At 34.7% G+C, this 21,741-nt stretch overlaps 1 pseudogene; it reads left to right on the top strand.

Annotated features, from left to right (window-relative positions):
- The first annotated feature begins 310 nt into the window (after nt 1-310).
- LOC120180419 lies at nt 311-7,510 on the top strand (annotated as a pseudogene).
- Nucleotides 7,511-21,741: the final 14,231 nt, after the last annotated feature.

Raw genomic sequence — 21,741 nt, 5'->3', positions numbered from 1 at the left:
AAATAAAGAAATAAATAAATACTGACAACGATAATTAACACTAAACCTAATGTCGCTGTGTACAAACCAAAGATGAAAAAGAAAAACAAACAAACAGTAGCTTAGAGGAGAAAAAAGGAGAAGGAAGAAATAGTATTATTTTTTAATCTATTGTTTACTGCAACAATACCTGATTTTCCTTAAATTTTGGCTTATTGTATGTAGTATTTAATTATTGCCGTTACATCAATATTTAAAAAAGAAAGAAAGAAAGAAAGAAAGAAAAAGTTACTGAAAATAAAAAGAAGTGCATTGAAAGTATCTTCTCAAATGTTTCAACCTCCTAGGCGACTTCCTGCTTTTGTTTTTCATCTCTGACCATCTCACGTTTTTTAAATTTAAAAACACACACAAACACAACCGTCGGAAAACTCCAGCTACCCTCTTCTACCTTCCCGTCCGGTAACATCCGTCTGTACCGCCGGCAATTCCCTTCAGTCACTGTAGCAAAATCGTCATTTTGACCCTTGAGTCGTCCCGCCATCAGTCTAGTTTAAGGGACCGGCTTAATGGTGGTGGATTGAAGAAGTGAATGCTAAGGTTTCGGTGTTGAAAGAGGAGAGTCCTATAGATCTGCTAAATTGTTGCAGTAATTGTTTTGTTTTTGTGTTCGCAAATGGGCGGTCTAAAGATGTTTGGATGTTAAGCGTAGGAGGGAAAGAGGAGAGAAGAGAAGAAAAGAGAAAGGAGGAAGTGGTAACAGCTGATGATGAGTGGTGCTCAAGAGAGCGATCGTAGAGGGAGATGGCATTACGGTTTTTTCCTCACATGGAATGGCAGATCTTGTTAGCTACAGCAATGCCCAACGTGACATCGACCAGGTCTTTAAGAATTTTGTTTAACTTTATTTATTTCTTATCGATTTTGTTTCCTAACTTTTTTTTATTTTCAATTGTGTCCCCCTGTTTTCTGATCAGAGGGGTAAGAAATTATGAGTAATTTTGGGTTTCTTATTACTCTGTTGAATGGCTAAGATAAGTATTCGGTTTCTTTTTCTAGATTTTAGGAGATTCTAGAAAGCTGGAAAAAAAATACAACCTTTCGTGTGCCTAATTTAGTATAATCTCAAGAATTGTGTCGAGAATGTTGAAATCTATGTTGTTTCTTCATTTTGAGAAAATTTAGGGGGGAGAATGGTTGACAATTTAGGTTAATGAACTTGGAAGGTGTTCGCTTGTTTAGTTCAGGTAATTACACTTTGACATTAAAAATATCATCTAGTAACTGTTCCAAATGTTAAATCCCTGGCATCTGCTTGACATTGTGTAAGTAATACGCTCACAATTGACGCATATTAGACCTATAAATAAGGTGATATTATGAACATCTGAGATATACATAAAACATGCATATTAGTTGGGAACAAAGTGAGCGACGCTTAAATGTGCTATGTGATGATACGCAATTATTGATTTCTGATTTAAGTGACTTTGTGATGTTTGGTTACTATCATTGTTCTCTTTCTTGATGGTTATGTTGTTGATGTTTGAACAATTTTCTGTATATATCTTGATATCGATATCCTTTTACATTTAGTATTCTTTACCTAATGTAGGAATTAATAGCTTTGAAGAAGGGTGCTCAACTTTTGAAATATGGTCGCAAGGGAAAGCCAAAGTTTTGTCCATTTAGACTCTCTAATGTAAGTTTGGTTCCATATTTTGAATCCTTCTCCCATGTTCCTGAGTTGTGAATTTGACTCTTTTGTGCTTTGTTAGACAGTGTTAAACTGAAATGTGCTCCAACATCAAAGGACATTAAAACAACCATGCATTAAAAGTTTATTTTGTCTTGTTATGCAATGTTTAAAAAACATGATAGGTAGGTGGTTGAATTGGTTGGACCTCCAGTTGGACAGGCTAGTTTAATTTTATTAAATGTTAAAACACTAATTTAATTTGAAACAAATATTAAACATAGCTAATAATTAACAAAAGAAGATACATTTGATTAATAATATAGTCTTCAATAAAAAAATACTAAGGTAAAGCTTCAACTCTTAACAATTAAAAATAAAGTTCCATACAAATATATATAACTCGTTTTTATTATCCTGTTCTTTACTGGTTTGACTGTCACCCAGTTCTTTTATAGCCACTTGACTAGACAAGCCATTGTTTCACGGTTCAACTAGCTGTTCCAGTCTCTGACTCTGAGATACTAGCCTTTTCCACTTTTTAGGCTTGCCACTGTGAAAATTGAAACAGGTATACAGTGACTGGTTATCTATTTTCGTATATGCTGTCTATTACATGTGAAGGATTGTGTCAAATAATAATAGTAATTATTTTAGGAAAGACATTAGTTTATTATTATTAGGATCAATTTATCATTATTATTTGATTATGAGAATTCTTAGGAGCAAGTCTTTTATCCAAGCAAATTATTAAGAGCAAGTGTTTTATTCAAACAAAGTATTTAATCCCTATTCAAAGAGGCTGATTTTTTTCAATAAATTTAAGTCAGAACTTTAAAAGAAAAACCTATGAGAGTGATCAATCCATTAGTTGGGATGGTAACACTGTCCCTAACTTGATATGATTTTAGGACTCTTTTTAACTAACAAGTGATGATGTTTTACTTATTGCTTGGCTTTGCACCTTTTTTTTATTTATTTCTAAATCCAAAAACAAAATTTTTGTTAATATCAGCACATAATAACTGTTTTCATTTGTCAAAATTGCAGGATGAAACATCTTTAATCTGGAGTACAAGCAGCGGTGAAAGAAGTTTGAGGTTGGCTGCAGTCTCTAAAATTATTCCTGGACAAAGAACTGTGAGATCCTTATGGTTCTATTGTTACACACGCAGTATATTATACTCTATTCATTTTTCTATTTTTTCCCCAGAAAATCTAGTTTGGTTCCTGCTATGCTTGCATAAATGTCTTCTGAGTTATGCTAATTTTTCCTCTTTTCTGCTATATCAGGCTGTTTTCCAGCGGTGTCTCTGTTCTGAGAAGGATTATTTATCCTTTTCTCTTATATACGACAACGGAAAAAGGTCACTTGATCTGGTTAGTGATGGAATTTTGATATTTTGTTTATAGATAAACAATAAACCATTGTCGATACTCGATACTTTTTTTATCTGGTTATTATCCCCTTACTTACATCTGTTTTAATTAATGTCCTGTTGGCTCCTAGATCTGCAAGGACAAATTTGAGGCATAGGCGTGGATTGCGGGCCTCAAAGCATTAATATCTTTTGGTCAGGGTGGACGTTGCAAAATTGATGGTTGGACCTCTACCTTGATGTAATTCCATGTTCATTCGACTCCTTTTCAGTAATTGTTTTGTGATTTTTCTGTTGCATGGAGTGACATACATAATGATTCCAGTTTGTGCATTTTCAAAATGTGAAAATGTTTTGCCAGATAATCATTCATTATTCATGAAACAATTCCAGAACTATCTCCTAAGCTCTTGCTATATTAGAAGTCTGTATGTATATGAAGTTACTCGGTTGTTTGATGAATTTTGACAGTTTAGGTAACTTTTTTTGTATTTAAGTCTTCGTTGCTTTTTTCTTTTATTTACGAAAATCCTTTCAGTCTTAAGCATAAAATTCATGGCTTTTTTAATATAATTGATTGTATTACTTTTATAGCTACAGTTATAGATTTGTTTGACAGAAATGCTCATCACTGATTGATTTCAGGATGGCACAGACCTGACATCAAATAGTGCAAGTGTCAGTTCTGTTAGAAGTAGTCGAGATATTAGCTCCCCTGATATTTCTGTCAGTTTTAACCCAAATACTTCTCCAAAGAATTTGGGGCCTGAGAATTCTTTTCAGTCTGCAAGTTCACATGTAGCATCTGACGGCACAAATATGCAAGTAAAAGGACCTGGTTCAGATGTTCTTCGTGTAAGTGTTTCTAGTGCTCCAAGTACTTCAAGTCATGGTTCTGCAACAGATGATTATGATGCTTTAGGGGATGTGTATATATGGGGTGAGGTTATCTGTGATAGTATTGTGAAGGTTGTGGCTGATAAGAACACCAATTATGTGAGCACAAGAGCAGATGTGCTTCTTCCAAGGCCTTTAGAATCTAATGTAGTTTTAGATGTACATCATGTAGCTTGTGGGGTCAAGCATGTTGCCCTAGTTACAAGGCAAGGTGAAGTTTTCACATGGGGTGAAGAATCTGGAGGACGACTTGGTCATGGGTTGGGAAGGAGGTCATTCAACCTCATCTTGTAGAATCACTGGCTATTACTAGTGTTGGTCTTGTTGCATGTGGAGAATTTCATACTTGTGCCATTACAATGGCTGGGGAACTTTATACATGGGGAGATGGAACTCACAATGCTGGGCTTCTTGGTCATGGTTCAGATGTCAGCCATTGGATACCAAAGAGAATTTCAGGTCCTCTTCAGGGGCTTCAAGTTGCTTCAGTAACATGTGGTCCATGGCATACGGCCTTGATAACATCAACAGGACAGCTGTTTACTTTCGGGGATGGAACATTTGGTGTCTTGGGCCACGGTGACAGAGAAAATGTTCCATATCCAAGAGAAGTAGAGTCTCTGTCAGGATTGAGAACAATTGCTGTGGCATGTGGAGTGTGGCATACTGCTGCAGTTGTTGAGGTTATTGTCACTCAACCTACTACTAGTGTTTCATCAGGAAAATTATTCACATGGGGGGATGGGGACAAAAATCGTCTTGGACATGGAGACAAAGAACCCCGGCTTAAGCCCACGTGTGTTCTAGCACTAATTGATTACAATTTTCACAAAGTTGCTTGCGGGCATAGCTTAACAGTTGGTTGACAACATCAGGGAATATTTTTACAACGGGAAGTATTGTTTATGGTCAACTTGGGAATCCCTTTGCTGATGGAAAGATACCATGTTTAGTACAAGACAAGCTTTCAGGGGAATGTGTTGAAGAAATTGCCTGTGGTTCATATCACATCGCAGCTCTAACTTCCAGGAATGAAGTCTATACTTGGGGAAAAGGAGCTAATGGTAGGTTGGGCCATGGAGATGTTGAAGATCGAAAAACTCCTACTCTGGTTGAGGGATTGAAGGATAGACATGTCAAGTATATAGCTTGTGGTTCAAACTATAGTGCTGCTATATGTCTCCATAAATGGGTATCCGGTATCGAAGAATCTCAATGCTCGGCTTGTAGACAGGCTTTTGGGTTCGCCAGAAAAAGGCATAATTGCTACAACTGTGGACTTGTGCACTGCCATTCCTGCAGTTCAAGGAAAGCACTAAGAGCAGCTTTGGCCCCTAATCCTGGGAAACCTTATCGTGTCTGTGATTCCTGTTTTGCTAAAATCAACAAGGTTTTTGAAGCTGGTAATAATATGAGGAATTCTGTACCTCGCCTTTCAGCTGAGAACAAGGACAGGTTGGATAAGGCTGAAACAAGATTATCCAAATCTGCTTCTCCTTCAAATATAGATTTGATTAAGCAGTTAGATATCAAAGCAGCCAAACAAGGAAAAAAGGCTGAAACATTCTCCTTGGTTCGCTCAACTCAAGCACCTTCTTTATTACAATTGAAAGATGTTGCTTTCTCTACTGCTGTAGATTTGCAATGGACAGTTCCTAAACCAATTCTTACTCCATCTGGAATGAGTTCCAGATCTGTTTCACCTTTATCAAGGAAACCTAGCCCTCCACGATCTGCTACCCCAGTTCCAACAACATCTGGACTTTCTTTCTCCAAAAATGTCATGGATAGATTGAAAAAGACAAATGACCTTTTGAACCAAGAAGTGCTTAAGTTGTGTGGACAGGTAAGAATGCTGTTGCTGGTGCTTTCAGTATGTATCTCCATTTGAGGCGATTCTTATATTTGGAAAGGGGATGGACCTTCTGGTGACCGAGTCAATGAAATTCTGATGATTATAGATTTGTTGTAGGTTGAGACCCTGAGGATGAGATGCGAGCTCCAAGAATCAGAGCTTCAAAAATCAACGATGAAAGCTCAGGAAGCTATGGCACTGGCTGCAGAGGAGTCTGCTAAATCTGAAGCTGCCAAGGAAGTTATAAAGTCGCTAACAGCTCAGGTTATTTTCAGCTTTATTTTGTTCCCTCTATTGTTTACTTGAACTCTCTTCTTTTGAAATCTGTTCTCTTTAACTTTCAACGCAACCACTCATGATGATGATTGAATGACTCCTTTCATTGTCTTATATGTTAAAGTACTTTTAGTCAACAACCCTAGCTTTTGTTTTGTCCTTTCATTTTCTGCTTGTAATTCTCAAAAGGATTTTATTCTTATTTCAATTCCCCAGCTCAAGGATATGGCTGAGAGGTTGCCACCTGGAGTTTATGAAACTGAGAGCATTAAACCAACATACCTTCCAAATGGCTGGAGCAAAATGGTGTTCACTGTCCAGATTCAAATGGATTGGGACATTGAGATCTGATTCAATTGGTGGCTCTTTTCTTGCCTCCCCACTGCACTTGATTCTGCCGCAATCAATGGCCATTCAGATACTAGGCTGCTGAAGGGTACCACAGGTTTGCAGGAAGGGAACAGTAATTTGTCAGAGGCTGTTGATGAAAGAGAATCTGGATCTTTCAGAGAGAGCGAAAATAGTATGAAATGCAGAAATTCTGCATCAGTAGCTAATGGCAGTCAAGCTGAGGCTGACTGGATGAACAGTATGAGCCTGGAGTCTACATAACTCTTGTAGCACTGCAGGATGGAACTAGGGATCTTAAACGTGTGCGGTTCAGGTACATTTTCGATGTTCTTTTATATCTCATCATTTATTAGGCTACATCTAAATGCAACAATAAATTTAATAGCATAAGGGGAAAAGAAAAAGATGAAGTGGAAAGCCTACCGGATTTTTTATTTGACACTAGAAATTGAGTAGGGTTTGGTTGTAGATTTTCAATATCCTATCATTTATTTGATTTAGAGTAAAATTGTTTGCGGAAATCTTTAAAAGAAGAAAGCATGAAAATAGAAGAATCAAAAGCACCCATCAATCTGGTCTGATTCTTGGATCCATGTAGCTGGTGGATGCAATAGTTTGCATAACTATTGATCTTATAAATCTTAGATGTTCAGTATATGTTCTTATATGCAGCCGGAGAAGATTTGGAGAGCACCAAGCAGAATCTTGGTGGTCAGAAAACCGCGAAAAGGTATATGAGAGGTACAATGTGCGTGGATCAGACAAAACATCGGTTTCTGGGCAAACTGCATGCAGATCAGAGGGAGGTCTTTCTCCCATTTTGCAAAAGTAGGGAGGGAAGTTAGCAGGGACCCGTTTTGTGCATGTGACAAGACAAAGGAGCAAGAATCAAATCTGTAATCCCCTTTTCTTTCTCGTTTTGTGTTCTCTTTTACATTCTCTTTTAGATTCCCCTCTGTTTTCTTTTTTCGGTTGGCCCTCTGTAATTTAGTTTCTTCCATTTTAATCTGTGGGTATTTGACATGTATTGTAATGTACATAAAATCATCAATGGCTAGATCGTGGATAGTCCCGGCATGAAAGTATCTTTTACCTTGTATTTAGTCAAAGCTCACCCCTAAACGGGAGGCATCTTATGTGTCCCCCGCGATCTTATGGAAGAACCCTGAACCCTGCATCGTTTGTGTAATAAATATAGTTGGTCTTCGGGTACGAGTGTTGACAGTGTGAACATTTTTTTAACAAGACCGTGACCAATATTCTGTAGATTGGTATGTGTGTTGCACACTTTGACCTTCCTAATTCCCCACTATCCCCCTTTTTTGTTTCCTCGTACCAATAAATTCAAAGAGGGCTATCACAATGAGTAAATCTATAGCAGATGTTATTTTTTTTTATTTTAATTTATTTCTTCAGTCAAATTACCCTCGGATGTTCAGCGCAGCACATATAGGCTACATCTGTATAACGTCGAGGTTAAGACCGTTCTTAAGTACTTCATGTATTGGGAATGTCTCAGGAAAGGCGAGTTAATATACGGCTAATATACGGCGTTACAGGATACATTAAAAGATATTTAACAAATTCGATTTAGCGCTACCGGAAATGTTGTCTAATAATAATGTAGTAGGTCTAAGTCATGAAGAAATATTAAAAAATTGTGCAACCGACAAACTTAACTTGTCGGTTCGTGTCGATCCAAATTAAAAATGTCGATCCAAACGATATAACAGGTAAAACTATGACAAAACCAGTATTGAAATGATAAAACCGGTAAAGCGCTACCGGATACATTTAAAGTGTCGGTACTTTAATATAAGGATCGACACTTCGTGAATTTAAAAGAGAAGCAGTTTTAAGTCCTATAAAGTGTCGATACTTTTAAAAAATGTATCGATCCAAAACGATATACCAGGTAAAAATATGATAAAACCGGTAAGAAAATGATAAAACCGGTAAAACGTTACCGGATATTGAAAGTGTCGATACTTTATAAAGGATCGACACTTTGTGAATTTAAAAGAGAAGCAGTTTTAGCGCCTATAATGTGTCGATACTTTAAAAAAATATATCGATCCACAACGATATAACATGTAAAAATATGATAAAACAGGTATCAAAATGATAAAACCGATAAAATAATACCGGATATATTGAAAGTGTCGATACTTTCGTAAGTATCGACACCTGACATAAAAGTATCGACACTTTTGTATTTGTATCGATTAAATATAAATAACATATCCGATGAAAATATAAGCTAAATATCATCTGAAAATAGATAGAACGGACGAGTTTTTGAAATCGAAGCGTAATTGTTGCTGCATTTCAGAAGGCGTTTCTAAAGCGAAGTTTGTTTGTTTGTTGCTGCAGTCGAATCGAAAAGTATGTTGTCGAAACCCTAATTTTTTATTATTACAGTAATCGCGATAGGGTTTTTATGTGTTTTTGGGGTTTGGAGTAAAGAAGCATTGGGACCGATTGAGGTAGAAGTGATATTCAAGGAAAAATATAATGTCGATACTTTATTAATATTAGGTAGAAATGATATTATAGGTTGTATAAGTGCCGACATTTTGGTGTGGCCATTCAAATTCTTTGAAGAAACCGTTTTACCACAAAGTAGTTATCTATATTTGTATATGAATAAAGTGTATGTAACAAAATAATTTGATTTGCGTAAACTGATATATGAAGGAAAAATGGAGTCAATGGGTTGGAAATTGTTGGTGGAGCAGATGACTTTGAAATTGAGGCCGAGACTCGAAAGCAACCAAAGGGTGGATATATGTACTTCTAGTAAGTATCAATGTCTTTTTGTTATTATTGTTGAAATGGTAATTGGATTAAAGTATCGATAAACTTTAAATTGATTACAAATTTTAAATGTTGATAGTATGGCCGAATGCAAAAGGATGAAGGAAGATGGCACACAGAGCGGTTCGGTATGTAAAATGAAATTGACATTGAGTAGTATTTAGTGTTAATGTATTGATTAAGAAACGTTTATGTTTAATATTAGGTGACAAAAGATGTGAGGTCCAAATGGAATTCAATGAGTGATGCTGAAAAGAAACCTTACATCACACAGTCAAAGAATGATAATAAAATACAAAGAACGGAGGAAAGCACATGAAAATAAGGTATTCATTAAACTTGTAAATACGTTGATACAAAATATTATAACTATATTATATTTTAAAAAATGTAGGAAGTGTCGACAAGATGCAACATTAAGAGGATGAATTTATTAATTAAACACCTTAAGGAGAAGGGTCAGTGAATGTGCTGGGAGAAATAGGTTTTGGATCGTTGGTAGGAGTAAGGGATCGACCTATTCGGAGGGAATTGTGTCGATCCTTGATGGCTCAATTTGATGTCAGACAATGTATTGCAAGTATGGTGATTTTTCATTTCCTCTCGGATCCATGTGCTGCAGCCGTATTGGGGTAGAAAATGAAGGCAAAGTTGTAGAAGTCTGTAAGAGTAAGGACTGGAAAGCACTTGCCTCCAAATATGGTTTGAAGCATAAGGTGACATATGCTGAAATTGAAGAGGAAATAAAAAGTGGATCTTATGTTAGGGATGAGCTAAAGGCCAGAGTTCTATTATACCTTGTCGGTATCTTTCTTTGTCCAACGAGTAATACGTCAACGAACAAGGAACATATGAAGCTCATTTGTGATGAAGGCTTGAAGGGTGAATTCAATTAGGCTGAATATATCCATTCGAGATTGATTGAATCAATAATCACCTTTAAAAAGGGCAGCCAGAGATACCTCAAGGGTGCATAGCAATCTTAGAGGTAAATGAGTGAATAACTTTTTGTGTTTTTATATAAAAATAAATTTATTATAAATGCAGGTTGCACTGTTCGATTTTGGTCGGGCTGTGAGGCAGTGTCGGCTTATGAAAGAACCGAAGTGACACGCATCCGTGCATGGGGGAAGGAAGAGGTGGTTAGAGTGATGGTGAAGTTGAAGTTGGATAGAGCGAAGAAGCAAGAAAGGGTAATAATGTAATTAAATAATATTAAGAATATAATCAATGTCTTAATATTGTAATTTTATTTTGAAGGTTATTGGCAAGGAGGAGGCAGTGGAGGCAGAGGAGAAGAAAGGAGGGATGGTTGTATTGGGGGATGACGGTGAGTGGGACGAGAAAACATAGTAACTTCAACCTTTTGATGTCTGAATTGGCTGATATCAAAAAAATCCAATTTGATATCATGCAAAGACAATCAAGAGTCGAAGAGAAACTTGATAGAGTCAAAGAGAAACTTGAGAGAGTCGAAGATACACTTGAGAGGCATAAGGGGTAGTGGAAGGAAAAATAGATGGAGTGGTGAAAGAAGTAGAGTGTTGAGGGGTGAAGTGGTGAAAGAAGTTGGGGTGTTAAGGGGTGATATTAAGATGGTGACGGGTGAAAAATTTGAGGGAGTGGTGAAGGAGGTTGTGGAATTGAGGAGTGAACTTACGGGGGTGGTTGATAAATACTTGGATGAAGGAGATCAATTGAAGGGTGAAATAAAAGAGATGAAGAGCTATGTAGAAAAAAAAATACGATGAACTGAAAAAATATGAAGAAGAAAAGAGGGAGGAGGAAGAAGAATAGATGGAAGAAATGAGGAGGAAGGAAGTCGATGTCATTTATACACCGGAGAGTGTTATAGCAGCAGATTTGGATTCGGAATGTCCTGCACCCCAGAAGAAGAAGCAGAAGGTAAGTTGAATAAAAGAAACTTAATTTGGTTTTTATTATGTGTTGTGACAAAAATTTGTATGCAAAATTGTAAGTTGAAAAAGCGGATATTCCAAGCGGAATTGATGACATCGAAGCTGCAATTTGTGATTATTTATGGAATAGTGAGTTAGAATCGGAGTAAGTGAAATATATTGCTTTGTGAGTTATATTTAAATATTTCATGACAACATATTAATCCTAATGATTCATACAGATATTCTGTAATCTCAATGGGAAATCAATTCGCTAGTGTATACGACGTTGCAACGTTCTACGGAATGGGTTGGCGGTGTGGTAAGTAGAAAGTAGAAAATGTTAAAACTTATTGAATATGTTCTGATTGTGTAATTAATTTTGTTAGGTTATTGATTTGCTTGCCTGGACAGTATGCTACGATTCTCAGAAGTCACTCCGGAGGATTGGCTACCTTCCATACCACTTAGCTGTGAGTTAAATTAATAAATGAAGATAAGTAGTATTATAGACGGTAAATTAATAATGTTTGTTGCGTAATTGCAGCAGTAGGCGTTGGATGCCAACAGCAAAGAAAGTGTTGAGAGTATTGCTACCTTCTGGGGTCCCATACTGAATAACTCTGTGAAATTCACCGACTGTGAGAAGGTAAGACACCATACCAATTGCAAATGATGTTTTCGGATATAGAATGTTGAATTTTGTCAAATTGGGTGTGAAATTTGTTGCAGATCATGATCACAATAAACTACCATAATTCACATTGGTATATGTTGGTGTTGGATAGGTAGATCGTGTTGCAACAATATATGATTATGTTTACAACTGAAGCAGCTAAACAGAGAGTGAAGGATGCTAAGAAATTGGTATGTATGTATGTATGAAAGGACATTATGTAAATTATAATGCATAATTTTTTGGATCATACTTCTTCTATTTTAATGCAGATTAAATATTAGATTCTTATAATAAGAAACGCATTTGGGTTGAATCCTGTGGATCTATAGGAAAGTATCCCTTGAAAAATTTCAAATTTGTGGAGCATAAGAAGAATAAGCAATTGAATGGGTATGAGGTGTTATCACAAATAGAAAGCTTAATTTATGCAGTATTCATCATAATTGACATGTGTGGTTTTCAAATTTTGTAACAGACATAATTGCGGCATGTATGTGATGATGTGGATGGAATCGATCGGTTCTACAGGGGCAACTGGTGATTTTGTAAGTGGAAAGAAAAATTCGTTTGTGGTAAAATTGTTAAAAGTCGTAGATTGAATGCTGTAGTTTACAATACTTAACGTTCTGACAATTTGAATATAGGTTGTTGGAGAGTGGGATCGATCGCGAATATTAAACGATCTCGTAAGCCACAATCAAAATGAACGAAGACAGGAGATAACAAAAGCTGCCATGATACATAAGAATAACAAAAGGATGTAATGATGTAAATGTAGGGTTAATTTTATATAAGATTTATAATTTTGTATACGATTTATAATTTTGTATGTGAATATAATTATTAATGATATGAGAAAAGTTAGCATATTGTTGTACATGTTTCTTATACACATTAAGGGTCATGTTGATACTTTAAAGTAAAAGGCAAATTTACAATATGGCCAACAGGGTGCAACCATAAAGTGTCGATCCATATATAAAAAGTGTCGATCCCAAAAATATCGAAAACCAAAAGTATAATGTAATATGTAATTTTTCAATCTAACCGGTACAAGTATACCGGTTTTATGAGAGAATATGTCTAAATAATGTGTCTACACTTTTTAGTTGTGTCGATATTTTGGTCCAGAATGAATGGAAAACAGGGTGCAACCATAAAGTGTCGATCCATATATAAAAAGTGTCGATTCCAAAAACATCGAAAACCAAAAGTATAATGTAATATGTAATTTTTCAATCTAACCGGTACAAGTATACCGATTTTATAAGAGAATATGTCTAAATAACGTGTCGACACTTTTTTAGTTTGTGTCGATATTTTTGGTCCAGAATGAATGGCCAACAGGGGTAACCATAAAGTGTCGATCCATATATAAAAAGTGTCGATCCCAAAACATCGAAAACCAAAAGTATAATGTAATATGTAATTTTCAATCTAACCGGTACAAGTATACCGGTTTTATGAGAGAATATGTCTAAATAATGTGTCGACACTTTTTTAGTTTGTGTCGATATTTTTGGTCCAGAAGAATGGCCAACAGGGTGCAACCATAAAGTGTCGATCCATATATAAAAGTGTCGATCCCAAAACATCGAAAACCAAAAGTATAATATAATATGTAATTTTTCAATCTAACCGGTACAAGTATACCAGTTTTATGAGAGAATATGTGTAAATAATATGTCGACACTTTTTAGTTTGTGTCGATATTTTTGGTCCAGAATGAATGAAAACAGGGTGCAACCATAAAGTGTCGATCCATATATAGAAAGTGTCGATCCCAAAAACATCGAAAACCAAAAGTACAATGTAATATGTAATTTTTCAATCTAACCGGTACAAGTATACCGGTTTTATGAGAGAATTGGTATATAATATGTATCGACACTGTTTAATGTTTTATCGACACTAATTTAAATATCAAGTGTTTTTCCACCGTTCACTATATATAGTACTCTAAATCGAAAAACCCTAAACATAAAGGCAAGCATACAGACAGAAGATAACTCTTCCTCTTTCTTCTAGCGTTATCATAAGTGACGATCAGATATTCAGGTAAATTTATCGATATTTTATGGGTTTGATTGATTTCTATATTGGAGTTTTTTTCCTGAATGTGTTTGTGTTCCATTGTAATAGCATCCAACCAAAATGGCTCCAAAACGTCAGCGTCAGAAGCGCGGTCTTTCTCAAAGCTCTTCTCAACCCAGTTCTTCTCAACCACAGCCTCCTTCTGTAACAAACGATTCTTCTGAGGAAATCAGGTCCTTCGAAACTCTGAACTTTAGATCCGATATGGAGAAACAAAGATGGCAGACAAGTTTTAAAGTAAGGAAGATTCGTCCCGAACGTGTCATTGACCTGAGTTTCTTGTTTGATAAATATGCATTTAGTTTTAATTCCACATTTACATCTTGGGGTTGGCTTGAATTCCTTGGTGTAGAACCAAGATATTATCCCAACCTAGTTAGAGTCTTCTACAACAATGCTTCCTTACAGAACGAGCCTAATAAGACTAATATAATAGGAATTAATACACATGTCATGGGGAAGGATATATATATATCTCCAAAAACTATTGCGGAGGGTTTAGGTATAGCGAATAAAGGGGATTCAGATGAAAATGGTGTAGATTGGTCTACAATTAAATGGGTTGCTAGAAATAGCCCAATTCACCTCGATGTAGAGTCGAGAGTGTTTCACAAAATGCTCACATGGTATATCCGGCCTAGTGGGGGAAAATATTCAACGCTTCGAGACAACGATTATTGGTGGATAGCAAAGTATAAATCCAAAACGGCTCCAAACATTGCAAAACTCATATTTAATACAATTGCATATATGGTCACAAAGGGAGCAACAATTTCAACTACACTACCATATGGATGTGTCATCACCCATCTGTTGAAGAAGAAGGAAGTTGATTTTTCGCATGACGCCCCTATTCGATTAACCCGCAAGATTGACATGGTATTTATTAAAAAAGCGGGATATGATTTTGTTGAAAAACTCGGTTGGAAGCGTGTCAAGGAGGTCGGATTAGATCAAGAGAGGGAGGAAATAGACCCCGTTGGCCATGAAGAAGAGCAACCAAGTGGAGACGCAATGATGGAAGAAGCTCCAGTTGCAGAGGATGTCACAATTAAGATCGTGATGGAATACATGGTCAATTTTCGGGAGCATATTGATTCCCTTGTGAGTGGAATGCGATCCGATATTTCATCATTGCAACATGAGGTCTTCATGTTGCGTAACGAATTACGTCAACGATATCAAACGAGTTAGGTAATTCATTATTTATGTTTCTAAACATTTACACGTTCTGAACTGTATTTTATTTTCTTTTAACATATGTGGACAACCAAGCGGTCAATGAAGATGAAGCTGACGATGAAGATGACGATGAAGATGACGATGAAGCTAACGATGAAGATGATGACGATGATGATGATGATGATGATCCAAACAAGTATATCGTGTCTGCAACGCCGCCTTCAAGAAAACTTTTAATTTTTGATCTCAATGGTGTCCTTGCCTATATCCCAAGACTGCCTGCAGGTTTTAATTCTATTCTTTTGTATCCATTATTTTAACATATAAGCGTAGAACTTTAATCTCATTTTCTTCATGTTGTAGATGTTGTCCTCATAAGAGGATTATTTGAATTTATGCAATTTTGTGTCGACAATTTTGTTGTTGCCCTTTGGTCTTCAAAGATGAGGTTAGAACATTTTGGAACAATTGAATTACTGTAGTCAAAATCGTTAATATACATTTGAATGTTAACATTCAAACTTGATTACAATCTCAGGCATAACGTCGACCGTGTACTTGAGAAACTACCTGTATTTTCTGAGCATTTTCTATTCGTGTGGGTAAGATGAATGTCATTACAGTTTGCTGACTTTTCGTTGTCTATGATTCCTACATATTTATGTTCGACTGTTTGTGAACAGGATCAAAAAAAATGCAAAACATACGATTCTGTTACCTACTGTAAAGATCTCAATGATGTTTGGAACGCGTGTCCAGATTTTAACTAGCTAAATACACTTTTGGTCGATGATCAGCGGAAAAAAATGATTTATAATCCGGTAAGTTGCATTTATGCAATATGTTTTTCCAGTTGAACAGGTGTTCAGACATTGATTATTTTAACAACTTATGTGTTTATATAGAAATACAATTACATATGTCCACATACCTTTGACGCTGCTTCCCATTCGAACGAAAATGCTCTAGGTATGACACAAATTTATTCATGCTTATGCGAATTTAGTTTATTGTTAGTAAAATTGCACCTCATTAGTTTGATAATTGAAGTTATTTATGTATGTCCTCAGAAAAAGGCGGAAACATACGAGAGTATTTGGAAAATTTGTTGAAGGACTCTAATGTTCCGGACTTCGTTAGAAATAACCCTTTTTCATCAGATTAATTTTGTTCGTCGGTACATTATTTGAACATTCTTGTGTATTTATATTTTGGTGTGATTATATTGTGTGTATATTTTCATTAATTATTCCATATTCGCTTCTATGTGTACATATACATTTGAGGATTGTTGAAATATCAATACTAATATATTTTACATCTGCTTGCAAATGTATCAAAATACATGACTATAGCATTGTTTTCGATGATATCCACAACAAAGTTTTCAACCTATATCGACACTTTCTAATATTGTGTCGGTACTTTATGTCCAGATTAGAAGAAAAATGTGTCGATACCATTTAAAAAAGTGTCGACATTTACACATCGGAACCCAGATTTATAATGTAATAGATAATTTTGTAATATAACCGGTATAAATATACCGGTTTTATGAGCGAATAGGTCTACAACCTGTATCGACACTTTCTAATAGTGTGTCGGTACTTTATGTCCAGATTGGAAGAAAAATATGTCGATACCATTTAAAAAAAATGTCGACATTTACACATCGGAACCCATATTTATAATGTAATAGATAATTTTGTAATATAACCGGTATAAATATACCGATTTTATGAGCGAATAGGTCTATAACCTATATCGACACTTTCTAATATTGTGTCGGTACTTTATGTCCATATTGGAAGAAAAATGTGTCGATACCATTTAAAAAAGTATCGACATTTACACATTTGAACCCAGATTTATAATGTAATAGATAATTTTGTAATATAATCGGTATAAATATACCGGTTTTATGAGCGAATAGGTCTACAACCTATATCGACACTTTCTAATATTGTGTCGGTACTTGTAAGTAACGCGGTTTTTCTTCCTTCATTCAAAATATTTATATGTACATACAATAGGAGTCATGTTGATACTTACGATATATGTGTCATTCCATTCCGTCTTCGAAAAAATCAGTTGATGTAGGTTGTGTCCTTGTACTCAAACTGAGCTTGACTTGAGGACATGTTAGTTTGTTATGTCCCTCACTGTTGCAGTACCCACATCGCCTAATTTTCTTCTCGACCTTGTTCTTCGGCACATCTTTTCGCTTGTGTTGTTTTCGTTGAGGGTCACAAACATTGTTTACTACAATGCTCTGGTTGACTGAATCATTCAAACCAAACGAGTTTTCTAATTCTTCTATTAGTTTTTTCATCTCATCTCTTGCGGTTTTGAAAGACTCGTCTGTCTTTGATGCAATGTAGCATAACCTACTTGACGTTGAACGTAGAGCAGCGAACCTTGCCATTTGCATCACTTCTGGAGACACATTCAAATCAACATAGCTGGGTGCAGAAGCCTTCGCATCATTAGTCCACCTACTTTGAATCAAAGTCCCGGGCAAATATGTGTAGTCCAATTGCTTCAAAATGTGAAGTTGATGGCGACACGGAAGTCCAACGGTCTCGAATTTTTTGCAGGAGCAAATTAGAGTTTTCGTACGAGAATCAAAACTAATTTCAAATTTCCTATTTTTTTCTGCGTACTTTGACAAAATATAATGTTGACATTCATCTGATAAGGACTTAATCTCTGCCTCAATCCGTACAATGTCTCCCGTATAAGTTCATCTTGGAACACACGAAAAGATTCGCGGGTAAAAATCGCAGCGGCATGACTTTCAACGTCGACCAGTTTTGTGATCTGGAAGGGCTTCGTATGGGAACTTAAGTAATCCGCTTTCAACTCGTTCATACGCATTCTACTAATTTCATCTTCAATTGCACGAACAACATCTAAATATGTCTCTTTGTGTTTCAGTGCAATAGCTAGTGAAGCATTCATAGACTCACACCTTTGTGTTGAGCGAATATTGGCAAAGAAATGACCGGTTAGATATGCTTGTGCCCATAAGTGTCGTGTATTTCCCATCTCAATCACCCATGGATGCTTTTGGACGTTGAATTTTGAAACAACCGAACGCCATTGAATATCAAATTCATTGGTTGTCCACCAAGAAGCCATGCATTTTGAGAATGCTGCTGTAAACTTTGGGTCACCAATGTTAGCTTGTGCATTGCGAGAAAGATGCCAAGAACATAATCTGTGCTTAGCATAAGGGATAACAGATTTGATAGCCCTCTGCATTGCCCTATCCCCATCGGTTACAACGGAAATAGGTGATTTATTCATCATGACTTCTAAAAAATTCTGTAGCACCCACTCGAAAGATTGAGACGTCTCGTCAGCGATTATGGCAGTGGCAAACACAATTGTGTTATGGTGATGATTGACACCAACAATAGGCATAATTGGTCGACCATACAAATTATCTTTGTACGTTGTGTCGAACGCAATTACATCACCGAAGCATGTGTAATCCGATCTCGATGTAGAATCTAACCAAATAAGATTATACAATGCCCCCGATTCGTCTACCGAGTATGTCATAAAAAACCCGGGATCATCATGTTTCTTATAATCAAAGTAGGCAATAAGCGCATTCACATCCCCATCGACGATTTCCTTTGCTTTACCTCTTTGAAGTGCATTGTAGAGGTCTTTATGTGTAAATCCAACATTATGATAGCCCCCTGCCTGCTGCGTTAAATAGTTCATTACTTGTGACGTGCCAACACCAACCTCTTTCAATGTTGTTGCCTCATCGATATCAGCCTTACTTACAGCTCTATTAGAACGCATAAATGGTGTCATAGCAGGTGTGCACAATGCATGATTATGTTTCTGATCAGACTTACTTATAACCCACTGATTGTTTGTATTTGTTGCTGTAACTACGACTCTAGCCTTACATCTTGTTCTTGTGACTGGCGTATGAGCACGTTGACGATCAACAGTATTGACTTTTGATACTCGAAACCCTTCTTTGGAACAACAAAATTCTTGTGTCTTCACATTCCCTTCCACGTCAAGCCGTGTTGTTCCCTTACGTGCACTAAACCCATGTTCCCGTGCGAATCCCTTGTAAAGGTACCAAGCTTGATCACGTTAACATAAGAGCTGACCAACCAATCTGTCAGATTCATCAACATTATGTACTTCATGGCATTCCTCGGTTGGCTTAACATTGTCTACATCAGTATTATCCATGGCAAAAATTTTGTTGTGTAAGTTCAGTGGTCCAGGAGTTGATGGAGATGTAAACAAAGGTTCATTTTGAACATGTTTCAGTCGTGCTGCTTTCAATAGGATGTGGCATTGGTAGTGGTAGTTAAAGGGTGGGTACAACATTAAATTCGCAGTGCATATTTAGGTATATACAATAACTACAAGTATATATTATCATTAAATTTAGGTATGTACAATAACTACATATTTAGGTATATACAATAACTACATATTTAGGTATAAGGTTATCTTTTGAGTGAGTTTTAAGATATTAATTTAGTAATTATAGGCGTCTAATGATTTATTTTTTACTTTACGATATATATTATTATTAAATTAAAAACAATAAACATATATTACATATTTATTATTATCTTTGGTTAATATTGTTAAATTTAAATTCTAAATATTATTTTATAAAATATCAAAACAATCAAATAATTTTTTGTGTAAATGAAATTCTTAAATTAATATTGTAGGTGGAAAACATGAAACACTATTAAAAAAAATTGAAACATAAATTACATAACTTTAAAAAAAGTATCGATCCTTTTTATAAAAAGTATGGACACTTTCAATATAATAGGTAAAAATATGATGTAATAGGTAGCGCTTATATAATGTAATAGGTATCGTTTATATAATGTAATAGGTAGTGCTTATATTGTAAAGTATCTATCCTTTTTATAAAAGTGTTCATACTTTTTTCACTGTGGAAAATATTAATTTAAGGTTATCTTTTGAGTGAGTTTTAAGATATTAATTTAGTAATTATAGGCGTCTAATGATTTATTTTTTACGTTACGATATATATTATTATTAAATTAAAAACAATAAACATATATATTACATATTTATTATTATCTTTGGTTAATATTGTTAAATTTAAATTCTAAATATTATTTTATAAAATATCAAAACAATCAAATAATTTTTTGTGTAAATGAAATTATTAAATTAATATTGTAGGTGGAAAACATGAAACACTATTAAAAAAATTGAAACATAAATTACATAACTTTAAAAAAAGTATCGATCATTTTTATAAAAAGTATGGACACTTTCAATATAATAGGTAAAAATATGATGTAATAGGTAGCGCTTATATAATGTAATATGTATCGTTTATATAATGTAATAGGTAGTGCTTATATTGTAAAGTATCTATCCTTTTTATAAAAGTGTCCATACTTTTTTCACTGTGGAAAACATTAATTTAAGGTTATCTTTTGAGTGAGTTTTAAGATATTAATTTAGTAATTATAGGCGTCTAATGATTTATTTTTTACGTTACGATATATATTATTATTAAATTAAAAACAATAAACATATATATTACATATATTATTATATTTGGTTAATATGTTAAATTTAAATTCTAAATATTATTTTATAAAATATCAAAACAATCAAATAATTTTTTGTGCAAATAAAATTATTAAATTAATATTGTAGGTGAAAAACATGAAACACTATTAAAAAAAATTGAAACATAAATTACATAACTTTAAAAAAAGTATCGATCCTTTTTATAAAAAGTATGGACACTTTCAACATATTATAATGTAATAGGTAAATTTGCAATGCTATCGGTATAAATATACCGGTTTATTTATAAAATAGGTAAATATAATTGCTACCTATTACATTATATAAGCGCTACCTAGTATGTTATTGTACTTTATAATATTTCCGGTTAAATAATATAACATAACCGGTCTAAATTTTAACCGATCACTTGTTTAACCAGTCACGCCATATATTAACCGTTTTTTAGGCGCCGCACCGCAGAACTCCCCTCATGTATTTCATCACCTTCATCTCTATTTAAGAGAAACTCTTTGTATTTTTTGTTTACGAAAAAGTTATGTCCAGATAAGATATTCTTTGTTAGAAACACTATAACCAATGTTTTATTTATTTAATAACATCAAATCTAAAATTATTAACCATTGAAGTCAACCAGTTCGTTCTGCGTTGCATATTTTATCTGAAAATAATTAGGAGCAACTTTTAGAAGGAAAAAAGTGTATTTATCATTTTTAACGTTAAATAATAAAAAATTGATTTAATAAAATGAAATTTCGGACTTAAATATTATAAATATAAAATATAATATTAAATGAATTTTATTCCCGTTGAAAGTCTAATCTAATTTAATTTCAGATATAAATCTAATTTATATAATTACTTAATATCAATATTTTGAAGAAGAAAAAAATACTTACCAAACAAGCTAACGCACTTGCATAACTTTAAAAATTGTTAACGTGTATATTTCAAATATCTGATAGAAACCTTTGACTATATCAATTAATATTTGAAACCAAAAGAAGACTTGTGCGAGGGTGATGACCTCACCAAAAGAAAACAAAATATTAAACGGAGAAAAA

The sequence above is a fragment of the Hibiscus syriacus genome, unplaced genomic scaffold (genome assembly GCF_006381635.1).
Source record: "Hibiscus syriacus cultivar Baekdansim isolate YM2019G1 unplaced genomic scaffold, ASM638163v2 tig00112496_pilon, whole genome shotgun sequence".
In the NCBI taxonomy this organism is placed as follows: Eukaryota; Viridiplantae; Streptophyta; class Magnoliopsida; order Malvales; family Malvaceae; genus Hibiscus; species Hibiscus syriacus.
Note: the sequence above shows the minus strand (reverse complement) of the source record. Positions and strands in the feature narration are given on the sequence as shown.